Raw genomic sequence first — 22,205 nt, 5'->3', positions numbered from 1 at the left:
TAAGGAAAATAAAAATATATATATATTTCCTATCTATCCCTTGCTGCCACTGGAAAAAAAAAAAAATCCCTACCGACCCATCACCTCAACTGACAACCAACAGGAACCAAACTTTTCCTTTTTTTAGGCCCTAACACTGCGGTGAAAAGAGGGCGCCTCTCCAGGTTGGCTAAAATTGAATGCAAGGACAAACATTTAAATTTGGATTAGAAGAGTTTCAAGAGAACAGCAGTAAGGTAGTGAGTGTAAGGACACATTATAGATTACATTGATAGTAGTAGAGGACCAATTCTCACCTGAAGGATATGCAACACTGCATCACTGGCAATCCTGAGCCGCTTTGGTGGTGGCCTTGGTGAGGGAAAAAGTGACTGGAGTGTTGTCTAGAGCAGAGGTTCTCAAATGTTTTTCAGCCAAGGACCCCTTACAAGATAGAAAATATACCGGGGACCCCCTCATTCTGATTTGTGATTTTGGGCTAAGCTTAATTGTTTCCATGGTCACGTGCTTGACTTTTAAATTGATAGGTTTGTTAGAATAGAATGTAATCCAGAAACCATTTTAGATTTAAGTATTAAATATTTTCTTTGAACTATGAAGCTTTTACAAAAAAAAAAAAAAAATCCTGAAAACTTTTCGCGGACATCCTGGCAAAGTGCCACGGACCCCTGGGGGTCCCCGGACCCCCATTTGAGAACCACTGGTCTAGAGGGCAATGGTGACTCCATGATAGGCACTATGGGGGGGGGGGGGAGGGGGGGTAGGAATGACACATTAGGTCCACTTTAAATAAATCTCAGCTGTCCACTGGAGGACCACTGCCCTGCATGTGTTTCAGCTCTTCCTGCTCTAACATGATTGAATGAAATGAAAACATCATCTGCCTTCATTACCCCAGGTGCACCCTACTGATGATAACCCCACGCCTATAATGCACTATAATGTTTGTGAACTGGAAATGTTCATGAGCTGTATTTAATTGTATTTTATTTTATTTACAAAGCATTTATACTTTATAAAACAGTTTACTGCATGCTGCTGTTCAATGATTCTGTTGTATAGTGGAAATCTAAATTTGTTTGGCTTCTCACAGAAGACTGTAAAGAAAGAGACAGAAGACTGTAAAGAAAGATAAGGTGTTGAATGACTATGTTGGTCATGTTTAAATAAAAAAGAATTACATGATGTAACTGCTTGCTTTATGGTCAATTCTGAATGTAAATATTAATATTTTTTAATAATGCACCAGGTTAGAGGGTTCCTTCCTTGTACAATTTACAGCATTAGTTCTTTGAGAATTTCTTCCATTATCAAAGCAAAACTGGTATTGTAACTAAAATATCGATATCGAAACGTATCGTATCGGAAATCGTATCGACTTGGGACCTTGTGTATCGGAATTGTATCGTATCGGGAAGTCAGTGGCGATACCCAGCCCTAGCTCTGACCCTCAGCTGCATACAGCTCAACTCAAGCCCCTGTTTGGTCCAAAGTAGAGCTAGATGACCTAACTACATCATGATACATGACCGTATCAATGTGTTTTATTGGGTGGAAGCATTTTTGACTTTCCATGCCACTTCAATAGAACTGGTCCCAATGCAAAATCGTATCGTATCCTTCTCCCCCTCGAGGATCCCTTGGAGGTCCCTGGACCCCACTTTCACTTTCAGAACCACTGAGTTAGAAAACAGCCTGATAAAAGAAGTGACATTGTGTTGACTTGACAGTATGGCCCTGTCCCTCTCTCGTCTCCTCCTCTGTTTCTCGCTCTGGCTGCGGACGGACGAGTTGGCTCATGATGAAGAGGCAGGATCTGGAGGGTTGCTGGAGCAGAGTCTGGCTGCTCCTCTCTTTCTGCACCCAGCACAGGACACGAGCTGCCCTCCACATCACACACACAAGTTACTTTCAAAATGTAATATAGTACATAATACATATTACTAATTACTTTAATTTGAAAGTAATAAGTTACTTTACAATATTACTTTCTATGTAGAGTAACTCGTTACTTATTACACTACCTTTGCATTACTTTTACCAAAACAACAGCAGCAGCAGAATGACATCGCCACCCCGGCACCATCCCGAAAAATAATCAATTTGTAACTTCAGTTAACTTAAGTAACTGGTATACTATTACTGAAATCCTATACGTAATAAGTTATATTACTGAGTTACTGCTAAAAGTAATATATTTCATGTAATATGTTACTTTTGTAATGAGTTGCCCCCCTAACACCACACACACACACACACACACACACAAAACCAAAACAAACTGAATTAATCGTTTCAGGCATTTTGTGAGGAGGAGAAACATTTTAACTTACTGTGCTTTCAAAACCCAGACATGCCGCTACGACCTCTCAGCAACGCACACTGGACCAGTGCTACTCGAACATCCGATACTGTTATAAGGCTACACCCCGCCCCCCCTTCGGCAGATCGGACCACACCTCCATCCTGCTCGTTCCCAGGTACCATCAAAAACTCAAGCAACACCCCCCGGCCTTCCGAACCGCCCACTGCTGGTCAGACCAATCAGAGGACATCCTGAGGGACTGCTTTGACCAAGTAGCATGGGAAGAGTTCAGGGCTGCATGGGACCTGGACGATTATGCAGAAACGGTAACAGGCTTCATAAAAAGATGCACAGAGGATATAATCCCAACAAAAATAATCAAACTAATGCCAAACCAGAAACCCTGGATCAACAGTGATGTTGTTCAGCACCGCCTGAATGCTCTGAGAATCTGATAACAATGTATCTGAATGCTCTGAGAATCTGATAACAATGTATCTGAATGCTCTGAGAATCTGATAACAATGTATCTGAATGCTCTGAGAATCTGATAACAATGTATCTGAATGCTCTGAGAATCTGATAACAATGTATCTGAATGCTCTGAGCATCTGATAACAATGTATCTGAATGCTCTGAGAATCTGATAACAATGTATCTGAATGCTCTGAGAATCTGATTCAATGTATCTGAATGCTCTGAGAATCTGGTAACAATGTATCTGAATGCTCTGAGAATCTGATTCAATGTATCTGAATGCTCTGAGAATCTGGTAACAATGTATCTGAATGCTCTGAGAATCTGATAACAATGTATCTGAATGCTCTGAGAATCTGATAACAATGTATCTGAATGCTCTGAGAATCTGATAACAATGTATCTGAATGCTCTGAGAATCTGATAACAATGTACCTGAATGCTCTGAGAATCTGATAACAATGTATCTGAATGCTCTGAGAATCTGATAACAATGTATCTGAATGCTCTGAGAATCTGATAACAATGTATCTGAATGCTCTGAGAATCTGATAACAATGTATCTGAATGCTCTGAGAATCTGATAACAATGTACCTGAATGCTCTGAGAATCTGATAACAATGTATCTGAATGCTCTGAGAATCTGATAACAATGTATCTGAATGCTCTGAGAATCTGATAACAATGTATCTGAATGCTCTGAGAATCTGATAACAATGTATCTGAATGCTCTGAGAATCTGATAACAATGTACCTGAATGCTCTGAGAATCTGATAACAATGTACCTGAATGCTCTGAGAATCTGATAACAATGTATCTGAATGCTCTGAGAATCTGATAACAATGTACCTGAATGCTCTGAGAATCTGATAACAATGTATCTGAATGCTCTGAGAATCTGATAACAATGTATCTGAATGCTCTGAGAATCTGATAACAATGTATCTGAATGCTCTGAGAATCTGATAACAATGTATCTGAATGCTCTGAGAATCTGATAACAATGTACCTGAATGCTCTGAGAATCTGATAACAATGTACCTGAATGCTCTGAGAATCTGATAACAATGTATCTGAATGCTCTGAGAATCTGATAACAATGTATCTGAATGCTCTGAGAATCTGATAACAATGTATCTGAATGCTCTGAGAATCTGATAACAATGTATCTGAATGCTCTGAGAATCTGATAACAATGTATCTGAATGCTCTGAGAATCTGATTCAATGTATCTGAATGCTCTGAGAATCTGGTAACAATGTATCTGAATGCTCTGAGAATCTGATTCAATGTATCTGAATGCTCTGAGAATCTGGTAACAATGTATCTGAATGCTCTGAGAATCTGATAACAATGTATCTGAATGCTCTGAGAATCTGATAACAATGTATCTGAATGCTCTGAGAATCTGATAACAATGTATCTGAATGCTCTGAGAATCTGATAACAATGTACCTGAATGCTCTGAGAATCTGATAACAATGTATCTGAATGCTCTGAGAATCTGATAACAATGTATCTGAATGCTCTGAGAATCTGATAACAATGTATCTGAATGCTCTGAGAATCTGATAACAATGTATCTGAATGCTCTGAGAATCTGATAACAATGTATCTGAATGCTCTGAGAATCTGATAACAATGTATCTGAATGCTCTGAGAATCTGATAACAATGTATCTGAATGCTCTGAGAATCTGATAACAATGTACCTGAATGCTCTGAGAATCTGATAACAATGTATCTGAATGCTCTGAGAATCTGATAACAATGTATCTGAATTTTTGACTTTCCATGCCACTTCAATAGAACTGGTCCCAATGCAAAATCGTATCGTATCCTTCTCCCCCTCGAGGATCCCTTGGAGGTCCCTGGACCCCACTTTCACTTTCAGAACCACTGAGTTAGAAAACAGCCTGATAAAAGAAGTGACATTGTGTTGACTTGACAGTATGGCCCTGTCCCTCTCTCGTCTCCTCCTCTGTTTCTCGCTCTGGCTGCGGACGGACGAGTTGGCTCATGATGAAGAGGCAGGATCTGGAGGGTTGCTGGAGCAGAGTCTGGCTGCTCCTCTCTTTCTGCACCCAGCACAGGACACGAGCTGCCCTCCACATCACACACACAAGTTACTTTCAAAATGTAATATAGTACATAATACATATTACTAATTACTTTAATTTGAAAGTAATAAGTTACTTTACAATATTACTTTCTATGTAGAGTAACTCGTTACTTATTACACTACCTTTGCATTACTTTTACCAAAACAACAGCAGCAGCAGAATGACATCGCCACCCCGGCACCATCCCGAAAAATAATCAATTTGTAACTTCAGTTAACTTAAGTAACTGGTATACTATTACTGAAATCCTATACGTAATAAGTTATATTACTGAGTTACTGCTAAAAGTAATATATTTCATGTAATATGTTACTTTTGTAATGAGTTGCCCCCCTAACACCACACACACACACACACACACAAAACCAAAACAAACTGAATTAATCGTTTCAGGCATTTTGTGAGGAGGAGAAACATTTTAACTTACTGTGCTTTCAAAACCCAGACATGCCGCTACGACCTCTCAGCAACGCACACTGGACCAGTGCTACTCGAACATCCGATACTGTTATAAGGCTACACCCCGCCCCCCCTTCGGCAGATCGGACCACACCTCCATCCTGCTCGTTCCCAGGTACCATCAAAAACTCAAGCAACACCCCCCGGCCTTCCGAACCGCCCACTGCTGGTCAGACCAATCAGAGGACATCCTGAGGGACTGCTTTGACCAAGTAGCATGGGAAGAGTTCAGGGCTGCATGGGACCTGGACGATTATGCAGAAACGGTAACAGGCTTCATAAAAAGATGCACAGAGGATATAATCCCAACAAAAATAATCAAACTAATGCCAAACCAGAAACCCTGGATCAACAGTGATGTTGTTCAGCACCGCCTGAATGCTCTGAGAATCTGATAACAATGTATCTGAATGCTCTGAGAATCTGATAACAATGTATCTGAATGCTCTGAGCATCTGATAACAATGTATCTGAATGCTCTGAGAATCTGATAACAATGTATCTGAATGCTCTGAGAATCTGATTCAATGTATCTGAATGCTCTGAGAATCTGGTAACAATGTATCTGAATGCTCTGAGAATCTGATTCAATGTATCTGAATGCTCTGAGAATCTGGTAACAATGTATCTGAATGCTCTGAGAATCTGATAACAATGTATCTGAATGCTCTGAGAATCTGATAACAATGTATCTGAATGCTCTGAGAATCTGATAACAATGTATCTGAATGCTCTGAGAATCTGATAACAATGTACCTGAATGCTCTGAGAATCTGATAACAATGTATCTGAATGCTCTGAGAATCTGATAACAATGTATCTGAATGCTCTGAGAATCTGATAACAATGTATCTGAATGCTCTGAGAATCTGATAACAATGTATCTGAATGCTCTGAGAATCTGATAACAATGTATCTGAATGCTCTGAGAATCTGATAACAATGTATCTGAATGCTCTGAGAATCTGATAACAATGTACCTGAATGCTCTGAGAATCTGATAACAATGTACCTGAATGCTCTGAGAATCTGATAACAATGTATCTGAATGCTCTGAGAATCTGATAACAATGTATCTGAATGCTCTGAGAATCTGATAACAATGTATCTGAATGCTCTGAGAATCTGATAACAATGTATCTGAATGCTCTGAGAATCTGATAACAATGTATCTGAATGCTCTGAGAATCTGATTCAATGTATCTGAATGCTTTGAGAATCTGGTAACAATGTATCTGAATGCTCTGAGAATCTGATTCAATGTATCTGAATGCTCTGAGAATCTGGTAACAATGTATCTGAATGCTCTGAGAATCTGATAACAATGTATCTGAATGCTCTGAGAATCTGATAACAATGTATCTGAATGCTCTGAGAATCTGATAACAATGTATCTGAATGCTCTGAGAATCTGATAACAATGTACCTGAATGCTCTGAGAATCTGATAACAATGTATCTGAATGCTCTGAGAATCTGATAACAATGTATCTGAATGCTCTGAGAATCTGATAACAATGTATCTGAATGCTCTGAGAATCTGATAACAATGTATCTGAATGCTCTGAGAATCTGATAACAATGTATCTGAATGCTCTGAGAATCTGATAACAATGTATCTGAATGCTCTGAGAATCTGATAACAATGTATCTGAATGCTCTGAGAATCTGATAACAATGTATCTGAATGCTCTGAGAATCTGATAACAATGTACCTGAATGCTCTGAGAATCTGATAACAATGTATCTGAATGCTCTGAGAATCTGATAACAATGTATCTGAATGCTCTGAGAATCTGATAACAATGTATCTGAATGCTCTGAGAATCTGATAACAATGTATCTGAATGCTCTGAGAATCTGATAACAATGTATCTGAATGCTCTGAGAATCTGATAACAATGTATCTGAATGCTCTGAGAATCTGATTCAATGTATCTGAATGCTCTGAGAATCTGGTAACAATGTATCTGAATGCTCTGAGAATCTGATTCAATGTATCTGAATGCTCTGAGAATCTGGTAACAATGTATCTGAATGCTCTGAGAATCTGCTAACAATGTATCTGAATGCTCTGAGAATCTGATAACAATGTATCTGAATGCTCTGAGAATCTGATAACAAGGCATTGACTGACTGAGATCACAGAGCTGAAATGAATACTAGGGCTTTTTTTGTCCCTGCACCTCTCATCTCCTCCTTGATGGTAGAAAAGGAGAGCGCTCACAGAGTGAATGGTGGAGAGTCACCATATTTGGCCATGGTTAAATAGGCCAGGTTGATTACTTTTTCTTTTATTATCCTCGAGAAGCAATTGATCCTCCACATTTGATCCATCCAGAACACACAGAGCAGAGGGCAGCCGCAGCAGTACAACACCTGCACCAACTCTTTAGCCAGTGCCTTGGTCAGAGGGGCACTGAGAGGACTTTAAAAGAGTCTGAACTAGGGATGTAACCATAACCGGTTTTAATGATCACCGTGATCAAATTCCTTACAATAACCGTACCGTTTCAAATTTTCATGATCGTTAAAACCGTGGTACCATGATTACCGTGGTACCATGGTTACTGTGCTTTGAAAAACTTGGTAAATACTGTCCATCATCAACCAAAGTTGTCAACCGTCTCCCAGATGCAAACGTGCAGCCTTGGAGAAATGATTTCAGTGAGCGTATCAATCCTTTTTGGGTCTGAGTTTTCAATATGAAACCAGGTGAAATGATTTCTGTGAGTGTATTAGTACTTTTTGAACATTTTCAGCACACTTTAACAAACTGTGATAATACTGATATCCGTGATCATTTTGGTCACGATGTGACCAATGATGTGAATTTTTCATACCGTTACATCTCTAGTCTGAACCCTCCTAACTCTGGCTAGTCTACAGGGAGTGAAGCATGGCATATTTGCTGCAGTGTTCACTGTTCACATCAATGCATGATCCATATTCAATGTTTGCTGACAGATGAAGGAGGAGCAAGGCGTGTAGCCGAGCAGATAGATAGCAGCTGAAGAAGCCTGAGGATAGAGTGACAAAAACACCATCTCCTCCCTTCGCCTTCTTCAAGCTGTGCATGCATCTCATACATAGGAAGGAACAAGATTACAGTTTCTTTGAGATGTTGGTACAGACTATCGAAATACATTTGGTGCCGAAGTTGACGACTTCAATGGTAAATTAATTGTACATCATATTTTATCCAATCACCATACCTGTTCTAAAAACAGAAGTGACTGCTGATTGGCTCACAAGGTAACTACTTGAGTTGTCCAAAATCGCAAAATAACTGGGATGTGGAGGCTAAATGACATCACATCCGTTTTGTTAGCGTTCCATTTGCAGAAAACTTGAGCTGGGAAGTTCACTGTTCATTGGTCAGATCCAGTCGCTAGCCAGGCTAGCCATTGTTAGCAATAACAATTGACAACATGGCATTTCGTGGCATTTTGCGCATACAAACACTGCAGCCTCATGTCCACACAGATATAAGTTAGGCAGTGCTGTGTGTACAGCTGATTTAATGAGACAAACAAAACAGAAGTGCTAAACAACATTACTACGATTACTACTACTGTTGTTGTGCGATTTTTGAGGTTGGGGCTGCTGAGGCTCCTACAAGTTTGGAATGGGAAATACCAGCTTGGTGACGTCACCGTCCCAGCTCATGAACTTTGAAGTCGTAAGATTACCAGTTCCCAGTTATAAAGGAATGCACGATTATAATCACAGTAATATTGTTTAGCACTGCTGTTTTGTTTGTGTCTCATTAAATCAGCTGTACACACAGCACTGCATAACTTATATCTGTGTGGACATGAGGCTACAGTGTTTGTATGCGCAAAATGCCATGTTATCAACTGTTATTGCTAACAATGGCTAGCCTGGCTAGGGACTGGATCTGACCAGTGAACTTCCCAGCTCAAGTATTCTGCAAATGGAACGCTAACAAAACGGATGTGACGTCATTTAGCCTCCACATCCCAGTTCTTTTGCGATAAAGGAATTCGCAACATGTGGTCTGTCTTCATGGTGGTCAGGCATTTTACCACTAAATTGGGGTCAACCTCTCACTAATTGCAACAAAACCAATCAGAGTACCAGGCAGCCAGCTGCTTCATGCGGAGCGAGCGGACAATCCGATGCATGGGTGCTGCCCGCCCGCCTGGAATCTCCGAGGGGCGACCCCTGACTACCACGCTCTCAACCGCGCGCCATTCACGCTATTTCTGTAAATACGATATTCCTGGAATGCGCGTTTTAACGAGCTAGTTACATTTCTTTGCATTCTTAGAGATTATAGTTTTTGTTTTTTGTTCATGTTTCATACAATTGACCAAGTTAGTAGTTAGTTTATGGGATAGGAATTCGGCCAGATGACAGGCACTAGGCACCATTTTCTACTTCATTTGGAAGAGAAAATTATCCTGAAATGAAGATTTGATTGACAGCTGCATGTCGTGATATGATTGGTGGAAATGGGGTAGAAATTTGATAGTACTAGCTGACATCAGCAAACTGTAGATTACCGTTATCAATGAAATCTTGAAAAATGAACTTTTGACATGAAAAAGTATGAAAAACTAAATAAATTAGATTTGTGATTTTTTTTGGCATACATTATTAACTCATTGAGTGCCAGCCACTTTTGGAGAACGGAAGCTCCCAGTGCCAGAGTTTCAGAGCGTTTTCAGTGATTTCTCGAGGGCAACAGAATATTGTGTGATATTACTATGTAAACACCGAACACGCACAAAGAACGAGGAGACTCTCTTCTATCATCTGCAAAAAAAAGTTTATTGATCCCATTTTCCGTTCTTTAGTTATGAGCCGGAGAAGATAGGCTGTTTTGAGCAAAAAGACAGGTTTCAAATTATAAGCTGAGATATTCAGCCTTTTGTGAAATGCAGCATTTCAAGCACATTCACTGACGCTAGCTAATATTTTCTGATGTAGTGACGTGGTGTAGTTCTGTGGAGCCTGCGTGCCCCACCCCCCTCTCCCCGCCTCAGCTGCAAACTCCTCCCCACACGCACCCAGTCTATTTTCGGAGCCTCCGTTTTTGCGCCGGGCGGCTCCCAGCGCGACAAGGAAATGCCAAACGGGACTGCAGGGATAGGTTTGGCCCTTCGGCGTCGGGTGCTGCCTTTCTGGTGGGTAATCGTGTGGAGAAACTATATGCAGACAGACAGACAGAGGCAGAGGAGCTCAGTTGTGTGCGCGGATTGACTGATGTTCGCAGCCCGACGTCAGCTGCAGACAGAGCAATCTATATGGCTCTGGCTGCAGCATGCATCGGCTTCTCTTTGATCACTGCTTTTTGCTGCAGTTTTCCGGACCTTTCTGTAATCTGGAGAGCACTCTCGCCACCTAATGAGTCCGTAAAATAGGTTATACACCTTCAATAGCTCCCATATTTGTACAGGAGATGCCTGATGCTTTGATCCACGTCCCACCGTCAAAAAATGCAATTGACGAACATACTCGTCCTTGGCACTCTACGTTACTAAACGAAATGACGAACATACTCGTCCATGGCACTCAATGAGTTAAACAGGTGCACTGCATACCCAGGTATTTGAACTAAAAGAAAAGAAAAGTCATTTTTGGGTTCAGTTTTGGGTTCAGCAAAAGAGCCAAGTAGTGGTGATTAAATTCTCCAAACGGCTTTTCACTTTTACAGACACAAACACCAACCTGTTGTTTTAGCTCAACGGCGTTCCTTCTTTCCAAGTCAGAGGTAGAACAGTCGTCTGCCTTCCGCTTAAGCCCCTTTTTCATCTGAATATAAAGAAAAAGACCATTGTTTCTGATCCAACCAGCAAATTCCACCACACAGTGTCACTATAGCCCCTTTGCCATTTCATGCTCCCCCCCTAACTCTTGTTACCAGCAACTGCAAAAATGGCCTCACTGTGTGGTGAGCACACCTTGGCCTTCAAGAGACAAGGTCAGGCCAACAGCAAAGAGTGAGACACTTCATGACTCTATATACCTTCACTATCTACTGTATATCATTGGTCATGGTGTGGATGTTTCAAATCAAGGTTGTTCTTTATTGAGCGCTATAATGGGTTACATTTACTGAAGTAGCAAACATCCAACCACGTTTCAGAGGAAAATTCAAAATGTTTCCTTCTTTGAAATGGCAGAGGTGTTAAGCTGCGTTCACACTGACCTACACTGTATTGTGTTTTTCGCAGGCATCGAGTTTACATACAAAGTCAATGCAAACGAGCGATTGAGCGTATATTCGCCCGGGAGAAAAATCGCTGGGCGTCCGAGCGACAGAGACAGAGCGATAGGGAGAAAATACGCTCGTCGCCCGAGATGAAATATCCCAACTCGAGCGAAATTACGCTGGCATCAGTCGCTCGCTGTTCAACGCTGATTGGCTGCCGTGTTGAGAGTGAGTCAAGGATCACACTGGCTTGGAACAAAGCGCTGGTTTATTGTGTGGCAACAAACCGCATTGACAGCTGATTGACAGGCTGACAGTTGACATGAAGTGAAGTCTGTACTAAAAACACGATTTCAGACGGCAGCCCGTCTTTATTGTCACACGAACACTACAACACACGCATGCGGCCACTACACACACTCATGCTGACGGTGGCCGGTGAAATATGTCTTCTGCATTTGACCCATCCAGGCTTGTCCTTTCCTCCAGGGGGCAGGCCAGGAGCAGTGGTCGCTATTTCTTTCCAGCGCCCGGGGACCTTCATTGGACCATCATTGGACCAACTTCAGATGTTGTCGTCACTGGTCGAATGACGATCTTCTGCATGTTTTTAGTGGGGGGGTTATGTACAGAGGAACCCCCTGGGGGGTGCGGGGAGAACATGCAAACTCCACACAGAAAGGCCCTTTCGACGAGATAGCCCACCTGGGCAGTAGGCACTGAAGATATGGGGGGGTCACAACTCCAGCGCCCACAGTGTCCCAGGTGAGAATCAAACCCAGGACCTTCGAGCTGTGAGGCGACAGCGCTTACCACTGCACCACTGTACCCCTGGTATATACCTACCGGTATATAACTCACGTTAGGAGCACGCTGATAGGCTTAGCTTGTAAACAACTATGGTGGCTCGTAGTGGACAAACATCATGACATTGCGTAACGTTATAGCCCCCAGATGTCCGTCAATTCGTGTGCCTGTTGATGAGTGATTTAAACACAGCGACAGAGCGATTCCAAAGGGTTGAATCAAGCGACAGAGCAAAAAATAAATATCTCGGGTGTGAACACAGCTTTAGGAACACCCTTTCTGTATGTGTGCACTCTCAAAACTAAATTTTCATAATTTAAATCACTTCTTGTCATGACTTTACTATGTGTACAAGCCACTCAGGAACCATTAACACATTCACTGCCAGCCGTTTTTTTTTTTTACTGTAGGTAGCTTCTGCCAAGGTTTTTTTTTGAGGATTCTGGCTCATCTTTCAACAGCCGAGGATTATTTTCTGCTAAGATTTTGTGAACACAAAATATCTCAAAAGAACTAATATAATGTGTGCTTTCTCTGTCTAAAAGAGTTAGTTTGTAGAGTTAGTAGTTATGTAGGCATTAGCACTTGAATACAGCATGGTTTCAGCATCTGAAAATTTAAGCTGAGATAAATGGCTTTTTGTGAAATTCGATAGAACAGTCACTTTAACCATTCATTTTTGGCATCAGTAAGACGTCAGACATCTAAACAATAGTTTTGAACAGTAATTTCCTCCATAACAGCAGGAAACCCCCCTCTCCTTCAAACTCCTCCCTCCGTGTGTGTTCTCCTCCTGCCTCCCTGGCCTGCAGCGGGCGTGTCACAAGCGAGTTGCTGCTGCTGCTGCTGCCTGTCTGCTGGCGGCCACTCTTTGGGCGAGTCTGGATGGGCTCGCTCATTTCTTGGGGTTTCGGTTGAGAGCTTTGATGAAGCTTTTGCGATTCTGGTCTTATTTATGCTGCGTGTTTCAAAGTGTGTTGCACCCATAATCTATTATGCAAATTTGCAATCCCCCACCGCCAGCTCCCTGCGCGAAAGCGAAAGCGTTTTCGCCAATCCATTTTCATGAGAATGGCTTCCTCACGCGGCTGTTTTTGCTTGGCTTTCTCTCGTCTGGAGAGCACTGTCGCCACTTAGTGGGTCGGTAAAATAGATTATACACATTCAATACCTCCCATATTTTAATAGGAGATGTAAAAGGGGTTGATCGACGTCCCACCGTCAAAAATTTTTTTTTTTTTTTTTGGACGAGATATCTCGTCATTGGCAGTCAACCGTTGGTTTCTGCTTGACGAGATATCTCGTCCACGGCAGTGAACGTGTTAACAACACCTACTGTTTGTTAATGTGGTTGGCTGGGATGGACCGGAGCACATGAGGAGGAGGAATGCCCAACACTGCCGGCTGGAACACGACCTCTGACCCAGGGGAGTGGCTTCTCTTCACTGCACCTGCATTAAAGGATATGTTCACCCAAACATTTACATTCTGTCATCCTACTCCATGACATATATATATATATATACGGTATATATATATATATGTGTGTGTGTGTGTGTATAAACATTTCTCTTTTCTCTATATATCTCTGTTTGCTCTCTGTAGAAAAAAGGGGGTCATGTAGCCTATAATTCCATTATCATCCATGCACATTAAAATCTAATATACATGGTTATCTTAGAGAATACCATGGGGTTTTAGGTGGATTTTTTAAATTAATTTATGAAATAGAAAAATACATTGGGCCAACGTGGCCAACTTTTACAAATGCTTAAAAGGGTCTTTAATAAAATGTTGCCCGACAACGCCACCTAGGCTTGCAGCAGAGCCTAGGAACTCTAGTTCTGAAAGATTAAAAGCTGCACAGGTTTGTTTAAAATCAGGAGTAAGCAGAGATAAAAACTACAACCAAGGTAAAAAGGGAATAACAATGTTTATTTATAAAAATAGGTGACCCAGCCCAGCTCCACTGACTGAAGATCCAGGTCCACTTGTCTCAGTCCTCCCGCTTGCTCTCCGGTATCCTTTAAAGATCAAACACAGCGTCAGCCACCACTGCCACTCAAGTTAACTTTAAGGCAAATATCCACTGCAAAACGTCCACTGCGAATTAATAGCCACTCTGCATGCTAATCACTCGTGATAGGAACCCGTAGGTATTAAGCTCGACAAATCTCACAGTAATTGGGTCGAGGCTAGGGGGATGTGCTGCAATAGCAGTCAAAAGTCCCAGTGGTCCTGGTGACAGCAGGTGGAACTACGGAATATTTTAAAAGTGGCTGGGGGTAAAAGGGCCCATTAAGATCAACACTATAAATAAAAATGTCCCAGATAAAACGCTAAAAACAGGTCTAAAATATGGCAATCGCCGTGTTCTTATAAAATGCTGGACAGGAGGAAGGGAGCAAGGGGTACTTAAAGGGGGACTAACCCCCCAGATATGTATCAGAACAGTGATTTGAAAATACCTATGGAAAAAACCAAGAAATGACATATGCTCTTGTCTATACTAAACTCTTTGGCTGTGTTCAAGTCAAGATTTTTTTTCGGAAATGGACGCCATTACAGTTTGCCTACCGCCTCAAAAATATTTTTTTTGAGAGGGGCAATATCTTTATAAATATCAACAACTAGCCAACGCTGGTGGCATGTATGGAAAGAGTGTTGCTCAAAATTGTTGATAGTTATATCAATTTGGCCATTCAGTGGCGAACTAGAAATTTAATTATTTTTGTCCCATTTTGTCCCATGTGTGTGTGCGTGGCTTGTCTAAACTTCTGTTTAAAGAGCCTCGCTGCTCTCAGCACACAGCACAGTGAGGACAAACCTCTCGCTCTGGGGTAACACAATGCGAGATTTCTCCACGTAATTCCCTCGTCTAACTAGAGATAAACCGCGCAATGAAATCCGTTTTTAATTTGCGTTTTGGGGCTTTTCGTGATTCTTGTTGAAAGTTACAGCACCTCTGATTTTCCTCTCAGGGCGCAGGAGGCAGCGCAGCGCTCTTCTCCTCCTCACAGACTGTTCCTATGCAAATCCCCCCGATGAGCACACACACACAGACAGAGCCAGTCGCTCTGCTCTGCTGACTTGATTTCCTGAGAAGTTGGCGTTGCTTGTACACAGTGATGATATTATATTAGCCGATATGTTTAGAGAAGCTTTGTCACGTTGTCACGTCGTAGTATAGCGTTATATTTTACATGTCCGCTAAACTGCGACGAGATTTGTTTGCTGAAATGTCAGACTGTTGAAAGCCCCCACCTCTCACTGCTGCTGTGTGCTGCTGCTGCTGCGCGCCCCCGCGGGTGCATGAGAGAGCAGACTCTCCCGTTTGACTGGCCGAGAGAAAGTGCTTCCAAGTCGGACTGATAGCCGCGGAAATGTCAGACTGTGCTCTCTCTGCTCTCAGAGCACAGAGAGCCCAGCTGCTGCTGCGCGCGCTCCCGGAGCTTGGGGCTCGTCCATGAGGTTTACAGTACGACTCTCTCCCGCCTGCCTGGGCTGGAGACAGTGCTTTCAACTCGGACTGATAATATAAACATCATCATTCGAGCTTATCCAGGTAAGATATTAATAAAGTAATGACACATTCAGCGGGAAACTAACTATAATTAAGACATGTGCCAACTTTGACGACGTTTGGTTCAGTATTTTAAGAGCAAACTTCAATAGGAATAGGCTTGGAGTTGTGAGGAGCCGAAAGGGTACAGGGGGAGTAGTGGAGTAACTATCTTGAAATCCCATAGTCTTTGGGAACACTGTGACGTCAGTGTGTTCCTAATCTCCCATTCATTTGAGAAAAGAAAAAAAAGCAGTGTTACACCCTTAGAGGGCGCTTATGCCAGATATGCTGCTGAAAAATGATACAAATGGTCAAATGGCAACAGTTTGGTGTCAAACTGGGGGTTAGTTACACTTTAACTCGAGAGAGGGGCATGTCGCAACACCACCCCTCTGCTGCGGTCCAATGGCTTCCCCCTTGCTTTCACAGATGACTCTTGCTTCTCCGACGTAGCTCGCCCAATCACAGGCCGTCGTCCCAGTGCCACACAGCTTGTTCTGTTGGAGGACAGGAAACCCACAGCTAATCTTCTGTACACAAGCACAATGCTCTCCCCACCCTGCCTGGCCCCGCAGCCGGCCTCAATTGGCCCATTTCCACCACAGGTAGTAGCGCGATCCCGCTCCGCTCGACTCGATAAATTGTCTCATTCCACCGGTTAAAACCGTCCCAGCCCGGGTTGTATTGGGGTTGAGTCGTGCTACTTTTCGTACCTGCCTCGTCGGGGTTCTATTCTGTCAACCCGGTACCATACAGTGACATGAAAACATTGTTGACGACTGATTGGTCAGGCAGAATCGTGTTTACTCTATCTACTGACTGTCAATGCAATGCTGCATACCAGTTTAGTGGGCTTACCTTCTCTTCTGTTATGTATATTTCCATCAGTCTTTTGTGTTGCTGCCTTCGCCTCTGGTGAAATAAAATCTTGGCGGTGGTTTCAATTGTTTTGAGTGTGAAAAAAGTCCGCTGCTCAGGAAGCTCCTGTGCAGCGCTCCGCTGGGCCGCAGGCGGGTCTTGCTGAAGCCGCGGTCTTGCCCGGTGAGAGGCCGCCGGGGTACAGGCTTCACACTCTGTCTGTAGCGCCTCTCCCGTCCCCGCGCAGCGCAGCGCATGCATCTCCTGGCCGATTGTCACATTTGCCCATGTACACTGTAGGTCATTTAGAGGCACCAGTATTTCATAAACAGTTTAAAAGTTCTGTGGATGGATTTAATTGTAACGTGATGTTATAGCCTACTTCGGCTATAAGCGAAGGACAGATATGCGGTCGCTATGACGACCAGCTGTGGGCGGGGGCAGATGATCTGCGGTCGAAGCAGAACATCCATCGGGCCGAAACGAGTAGAGCCGACTGGTGACGAGCTGTGCAGGGCAGTAAAATGTGGTGGAAATGAGCCAAATGTGTCCGCCGCAATTCGGTAGGCTCTTTCACACCGGCCTTGAAAGCCGAAAAATGCACGGAAAATAGGATTTGCGCCTCCGATGTGAAAGTCGTGAACGCGCGTTGGTGGATAATTGTTTTACGCCTTTTGTCCCGCGACGGGAGGTAGTAACAGTGCCGGGTTACCTGGCAACCCGCCTCCATTTGAAAGCGTGTCGCAGCAAGCCGGAAAAGGTGCGAATGGTCAGCTCATTCATAAAAAAATTACAGGGGAAATCACCTCATGTAGCAAGAAAGTGCACGAGTGAAAGTAAAAAAAAGTAGCCTATACAATCATGACTGCAGGGACGCCAGGAGGAATGCTCCGTGCGGTTAGGCTTTATGCTCAAACGATGTTGACATTAGTACGGTAGGTAAAATTAACGGATATAATAATAAGCTTCAGAGGGCTATTCACCTTATTCACCACACCCACTTTTTCTCTCTTCCACGTTCAACGCAAACATATTTGTTCTTCCGGTTCAGCGCTAGTTGCCTTATGTGGCTAATATTAGCCGCTAGTTAGTTATGTTATATGGCAGTAAAGTGCCACTGAATGACCAAATTGATATAACTTTTTTTTTCCCCCCCCCCGATTTTTTTATCCCATTTTATCCCCCATTAGTGCTCACTTGAGCTGCTTTCACACATGTCTGGAATTCAGGAGTTATCTAGAGGCTATCCGGATGGCTGTCATGTGTGAATGTGTGCATGTGGCTCATGCGCGCTCCCGCGGATCCTCGTCCTATCCGGAGGGAAGTGTAGCCCCAGCCGTAGGAGTGGATCCCCCCCCCCCCCCCCCCCTCCAGAGCTCCGTGAAGTAGTCAGCTCGTGAGTGCATGAGGACAGAGACGATCGTGACAGATTATTATTATATAAATAGTCGATGTGAATGAGCGAGCAAAAAACACATGCCATTTGGTTTCCAAATGAAGCTCAAAACTGCTCCGTGTGCGACAGCCAACATGTTGCTGGATTGCTGGATTGAAAGGCTCATGGCTCTGATCTGATTTCATGTCTGCTTCGCACAGCACACACATTTAATAAGCATTTTTGGACGCGAGGGTCGTCCCGCTTCCCAGTATTGGACATCGCTAGGTAGGGTATCTCGATCTGGTTGCGTTCATGTCTTTGATTTAACGTGTACACAGCGTTTGTGAAGATTCAATGGCAGAACCGCAAATTCCAAGTAGCGTCAAGTCAGGCAGTATATAACGAAAACTTCCGGGTATAACCTTCGCAATAATGGCAATTAAATAAAGTAAATGCACGTGTAATGTTTTTTGTGTGTGTTTCGAAAGATACAGAACGGAGATAAACTGGAAGAATATCTGCTCCCTTCGAAAAGTCAATTTTAACCCGTAGTGAGTCGACATTCTGATTTTTTGTTACTAAGTAATACAACATTTATTTTATTTTGAAGGTAAAAACGTCTAGCTTCCTGTATTCTGTATAATTCTAGTAGGTTGGATGCATTTTAGGACTGAACATAGCAAAGACCTGTTTTGTTTGTAGTGCTTGCGACTCGATGAAATCGATGCATCTGGGCGTGAGTTGTAGGGTTGTTTAATTAATTACTTACTAACGTTATGCGCAAACGATTATATGCCGTGAACGTTAGGCAGTTATCGCCCATTATGTATTTTTCGTTTTCACAACTCGTGTGGCCATGCCCAAATTCCCCCACCCCCGCTGCCCGCCCCCTCTCTACTTTACAAACTCTGCGGAGGTGCTACTCATGTGTGAAAGCAACATGCCTCATGTGTGAAAGGGTACACTTCACATATCATCCGGGGCAGGCTCAGTGGGGGGCAACCCTCACCTGATCCGGAGTTCATGTGTGAAAATAGCTTTGATTTCTCAATCCTGGTTGCTACTCCATCCTCTGCCGATCTGGGGAGAGCCGAGACTGGCTCACTGCTTCCTCCGAGACATGGGCAGTCAGCCAGCCGCTTCTTTTCACCTGACAGAGGAAGCTTCACCGGTAGGACATAGCACGTGGGAGGTTCACGCTATTCCAACCAGTTCCCCTCCCTCTGAACAGGCGCCCTTAACGACCAGAGGAGGAACCACATTAGCAACCAGGATATTGCATGTTTTTGTGAAGGGGGTTCCTATGTGAAGGAAACCCCCGGGAGGCACGGGGAGAACATGCAAACTCCACACAGAAAGGCCCTTTTGCCGACCCCACCCGGGCGGTGGGCACTCGAGGACATGCGGACGGGCACGCATTCCTTCAGCGTTCACCTCGTCCCAGGTGGGAATCGAACCCACGACCTTCGAGCTGTGAGGCGATAGTGCTTACCACTGCACCACCGTACCTCCCAAATTGATATAACTTTTAACCATTTTGAGTAACACTGTTTCCATACGGATCACCAGCGTTAGTTTGTTGTTTGTAACGTGGCTATATTCATAACGTTTCTATCTCGCACATACGTAGGTTACGCCAAACCACACATAGGTTATGTGGGTTTCAGGACGCAACAGCCTCGACTCCACTAACGTCATCTTTAGAGCACAATATTCCTGGAATGCAAGTTTAACTAAACAGTTACATGTCCTCTGCATTCTACATAAAATTAAGATATTACGGGTTGTTTTATTTTGTATGTTACATACGTATTGGCCAAGATATGTTAGTTTATGGGGGAGTAATTTTGCCACTTTAGGAGGGGAGTGTGCGCGGCCATTTTGCCTGCGGGGTTTTTGGCAAGTCAAAACGGAAATACTATTACGAAATGACGTAATGCGGAAGCGTCCATGTGTGAGCAAAGAATAAGGTGAATAGCCGTCTGTGGCGAGTTGGTCTGAGGAGCAGATGCATGCGTTTTGATATTAAGGCGAGTCCGCCCACCATGCGAGTGGTGCTTGCCTTTCAATCCGGGAGCAGGGGATTTCACCTGAAAGTACACTGCAGCACGGGAATGTGGCCGTGCTTCTTGGCTCTGTGTGAAAGCAATTTCTGTGGCGAGGCTGCGGGCTTTGCGGGACTCCTAAACTGCTTTTTTGCCACGATCTGTGTGTGAAAGAGCCTAGTGAGTACTTACTCTTGTCCCGGGCAATAACAGGTCCTGTTATTGGCCCAGGCTGGAGTAGTAAAGCAGAACGGACACTGGCTGCTGCGCTTCAGGTTCCAGAGTGGTCCTAGGCTCGTCCGGATAGGTGCTGTGTCTTATAGAAAAATAAAGTTTGTCTCCCGCAAGAAAAAACCTTTTGTGGAGAGTGGAAGCGAGCAAACCTTAAAAAAATCCCACAGCAACACTGGTCTTTTTAGTAGAAAATGTTAAAAAGCCTTTATCTTAAACATGGCTATAGATTAAAAAACACACCAACATGTTTCTGCTCACACAGGAGCCTTCATCAGGGAGTAAGAGGACATGTGAATCTAAAGCTGCGTTCACACCGACCTATTAAAGTTTTTTGCTGGCGTCGAGTTTACATAAAAAGTCAATGCAAACGAACGATTGAGCGTATATTCGCCTGGGAGAAATATCGCTGGGCGTCCGAGCAACAGAGACAGAGCGATAGGGAGAAAATACGCTCGTCGCTCGAGATGAAATATCCCAACTCGAGCGAAATTACGCTGGCATCAGTCGCTCGCTGTTCAACGCTGATTGGCTGCCGTGTGAGAGTGAGTCAAGGATCACTCTGGCTTGGAGCAAACCGCTGGTTTATTGTGTGGCAACAAACCGCATTGACAGCTGATTGACAGGCTGACAGCTGACATGAAGTGAAGTCTGTCCTACCGGTATGGAGCTCGCATTAGGAGCACACTGATAGGCTTTAGCTTGTAAACAATGATGGTGGCTCGTAGTGGACAAATATCATGACATTGCGTAACGTTATAGCCCCCACATCTCCGTCAATTCATGTGCCTGTTGACGAGCGATTTAAACAGAGCGACAGAGCGATTCCAAAGGGTTGAATCAAGCGACAGAGCGAAAAATAAATATCTTGGTGTGAACACAGCTTAAGTCTGCTGTTTTAATTTCTATATGCTTGAGTGACATAATGTTTCAGTTTGTGGGCATTGTTGCTGTTGGCAATTAAACGATCTAACGTTCTCTTTCTCGAGACAATATGTCTGGATTTTGATAGGCCACGGTAGCGTGTGTGAGAGGGGGAGAGAGAGACAGAGAGAAAGCTGCGGTGGTTGTCTTTATAGGCAACACAGTCTAGCAACGTTTTGGACCAACGAGTTCAGCAGCGCGGCAGCATGCACAGAGAGGGAGAGAGAGAGATGTGTTGTCATATCGTGATATTGATGTCGGGCCTCGCAACGGGCTCGGGCCAATTACTTTCATGACTCATCCAGGCCGGGTCGGGCACGGGCCTGCATGTCACGGGCCGGGGGGGGCTCGGGCCGAGATTTCAGGCCCGCGCAGCTCTCTAGTTCCTACACGGTTTTCCATTTTAAAAGTTCCATATTTTTCCAGGCGTGTGTTCTAACCATGTTCTTGACTGGTTTTGATTTTGGTGAATTGATTTGATATAATGCAGTGGCTGGGTAAATACGAGCATCCCTCTGAGCATTATTCTTCACATCAACATCAACTGTGGACTCAAAGTGGCTCTACAACAACCTCAACGCTGTGGAGCGGCTGTGGCTCAGGAGGTAGAGCGGGCCGTCCACTAACGAGGAGGTCGGTCCGCCGATCATCGGTGGTTCGATTCCCGGTTCCTCCAGTCCACTTGTCAAAGTGACCTTAGGCAAGATACTGAACCCCAAATTGCTCCCGATGGTTGCGCAGCACCCTGCGTCGTAGCTTGCCGTCATGGGTGTGTGTGTGAATGTCAGCACTAAAGCGCTTTGAGTGGTTGGTAGACTACAGCAGTGGTTCTCCCCCCCCTCCCAGGGGGTC

General features: G+C 43.7%; 1 long non-coding RNA gene across 1 annotated transcript; it reads right to left on the bottom strand.

Annotated features, from left to right (window-relative positions):
• Nucleotides 1-296: 296 nt before the first annotated feature.
• On the bottom strand, nucleotides 297-13,775 carry LOC310798308. Its single transcript, XR_014553765.1, has 3 exons — nucleotides 13,689-13,775; nucleotides 11,062-11,145; nucleotides 297-351 (listed from the first exon to the last, which is right to left on the bottom strand). It is a non-coding gene; the product is annotated as an uncharacterized lncRNA (long non-coding RNA).
• Between the last annotated feature and the right edge of the window lie 8,430 nt (nucleotides 13,776-22,205).

This window comes from Poromitra crassiceps, assembly GCF_964638095.1.
Source record: "Poromitra crassiceps genome assembly, chromosome: 25".
NCBI lineage: Eukaryota > Metazoa > Chordata > Actinopteri > Beryciformes > Melamphaidae > Poromitra > Poromitra crassiceps.
The sequence above is the reverse complement of the archived record's forward strand: the minus strand, read 5'-3'. Positions and strand labels throughout refer to the sequence as shown.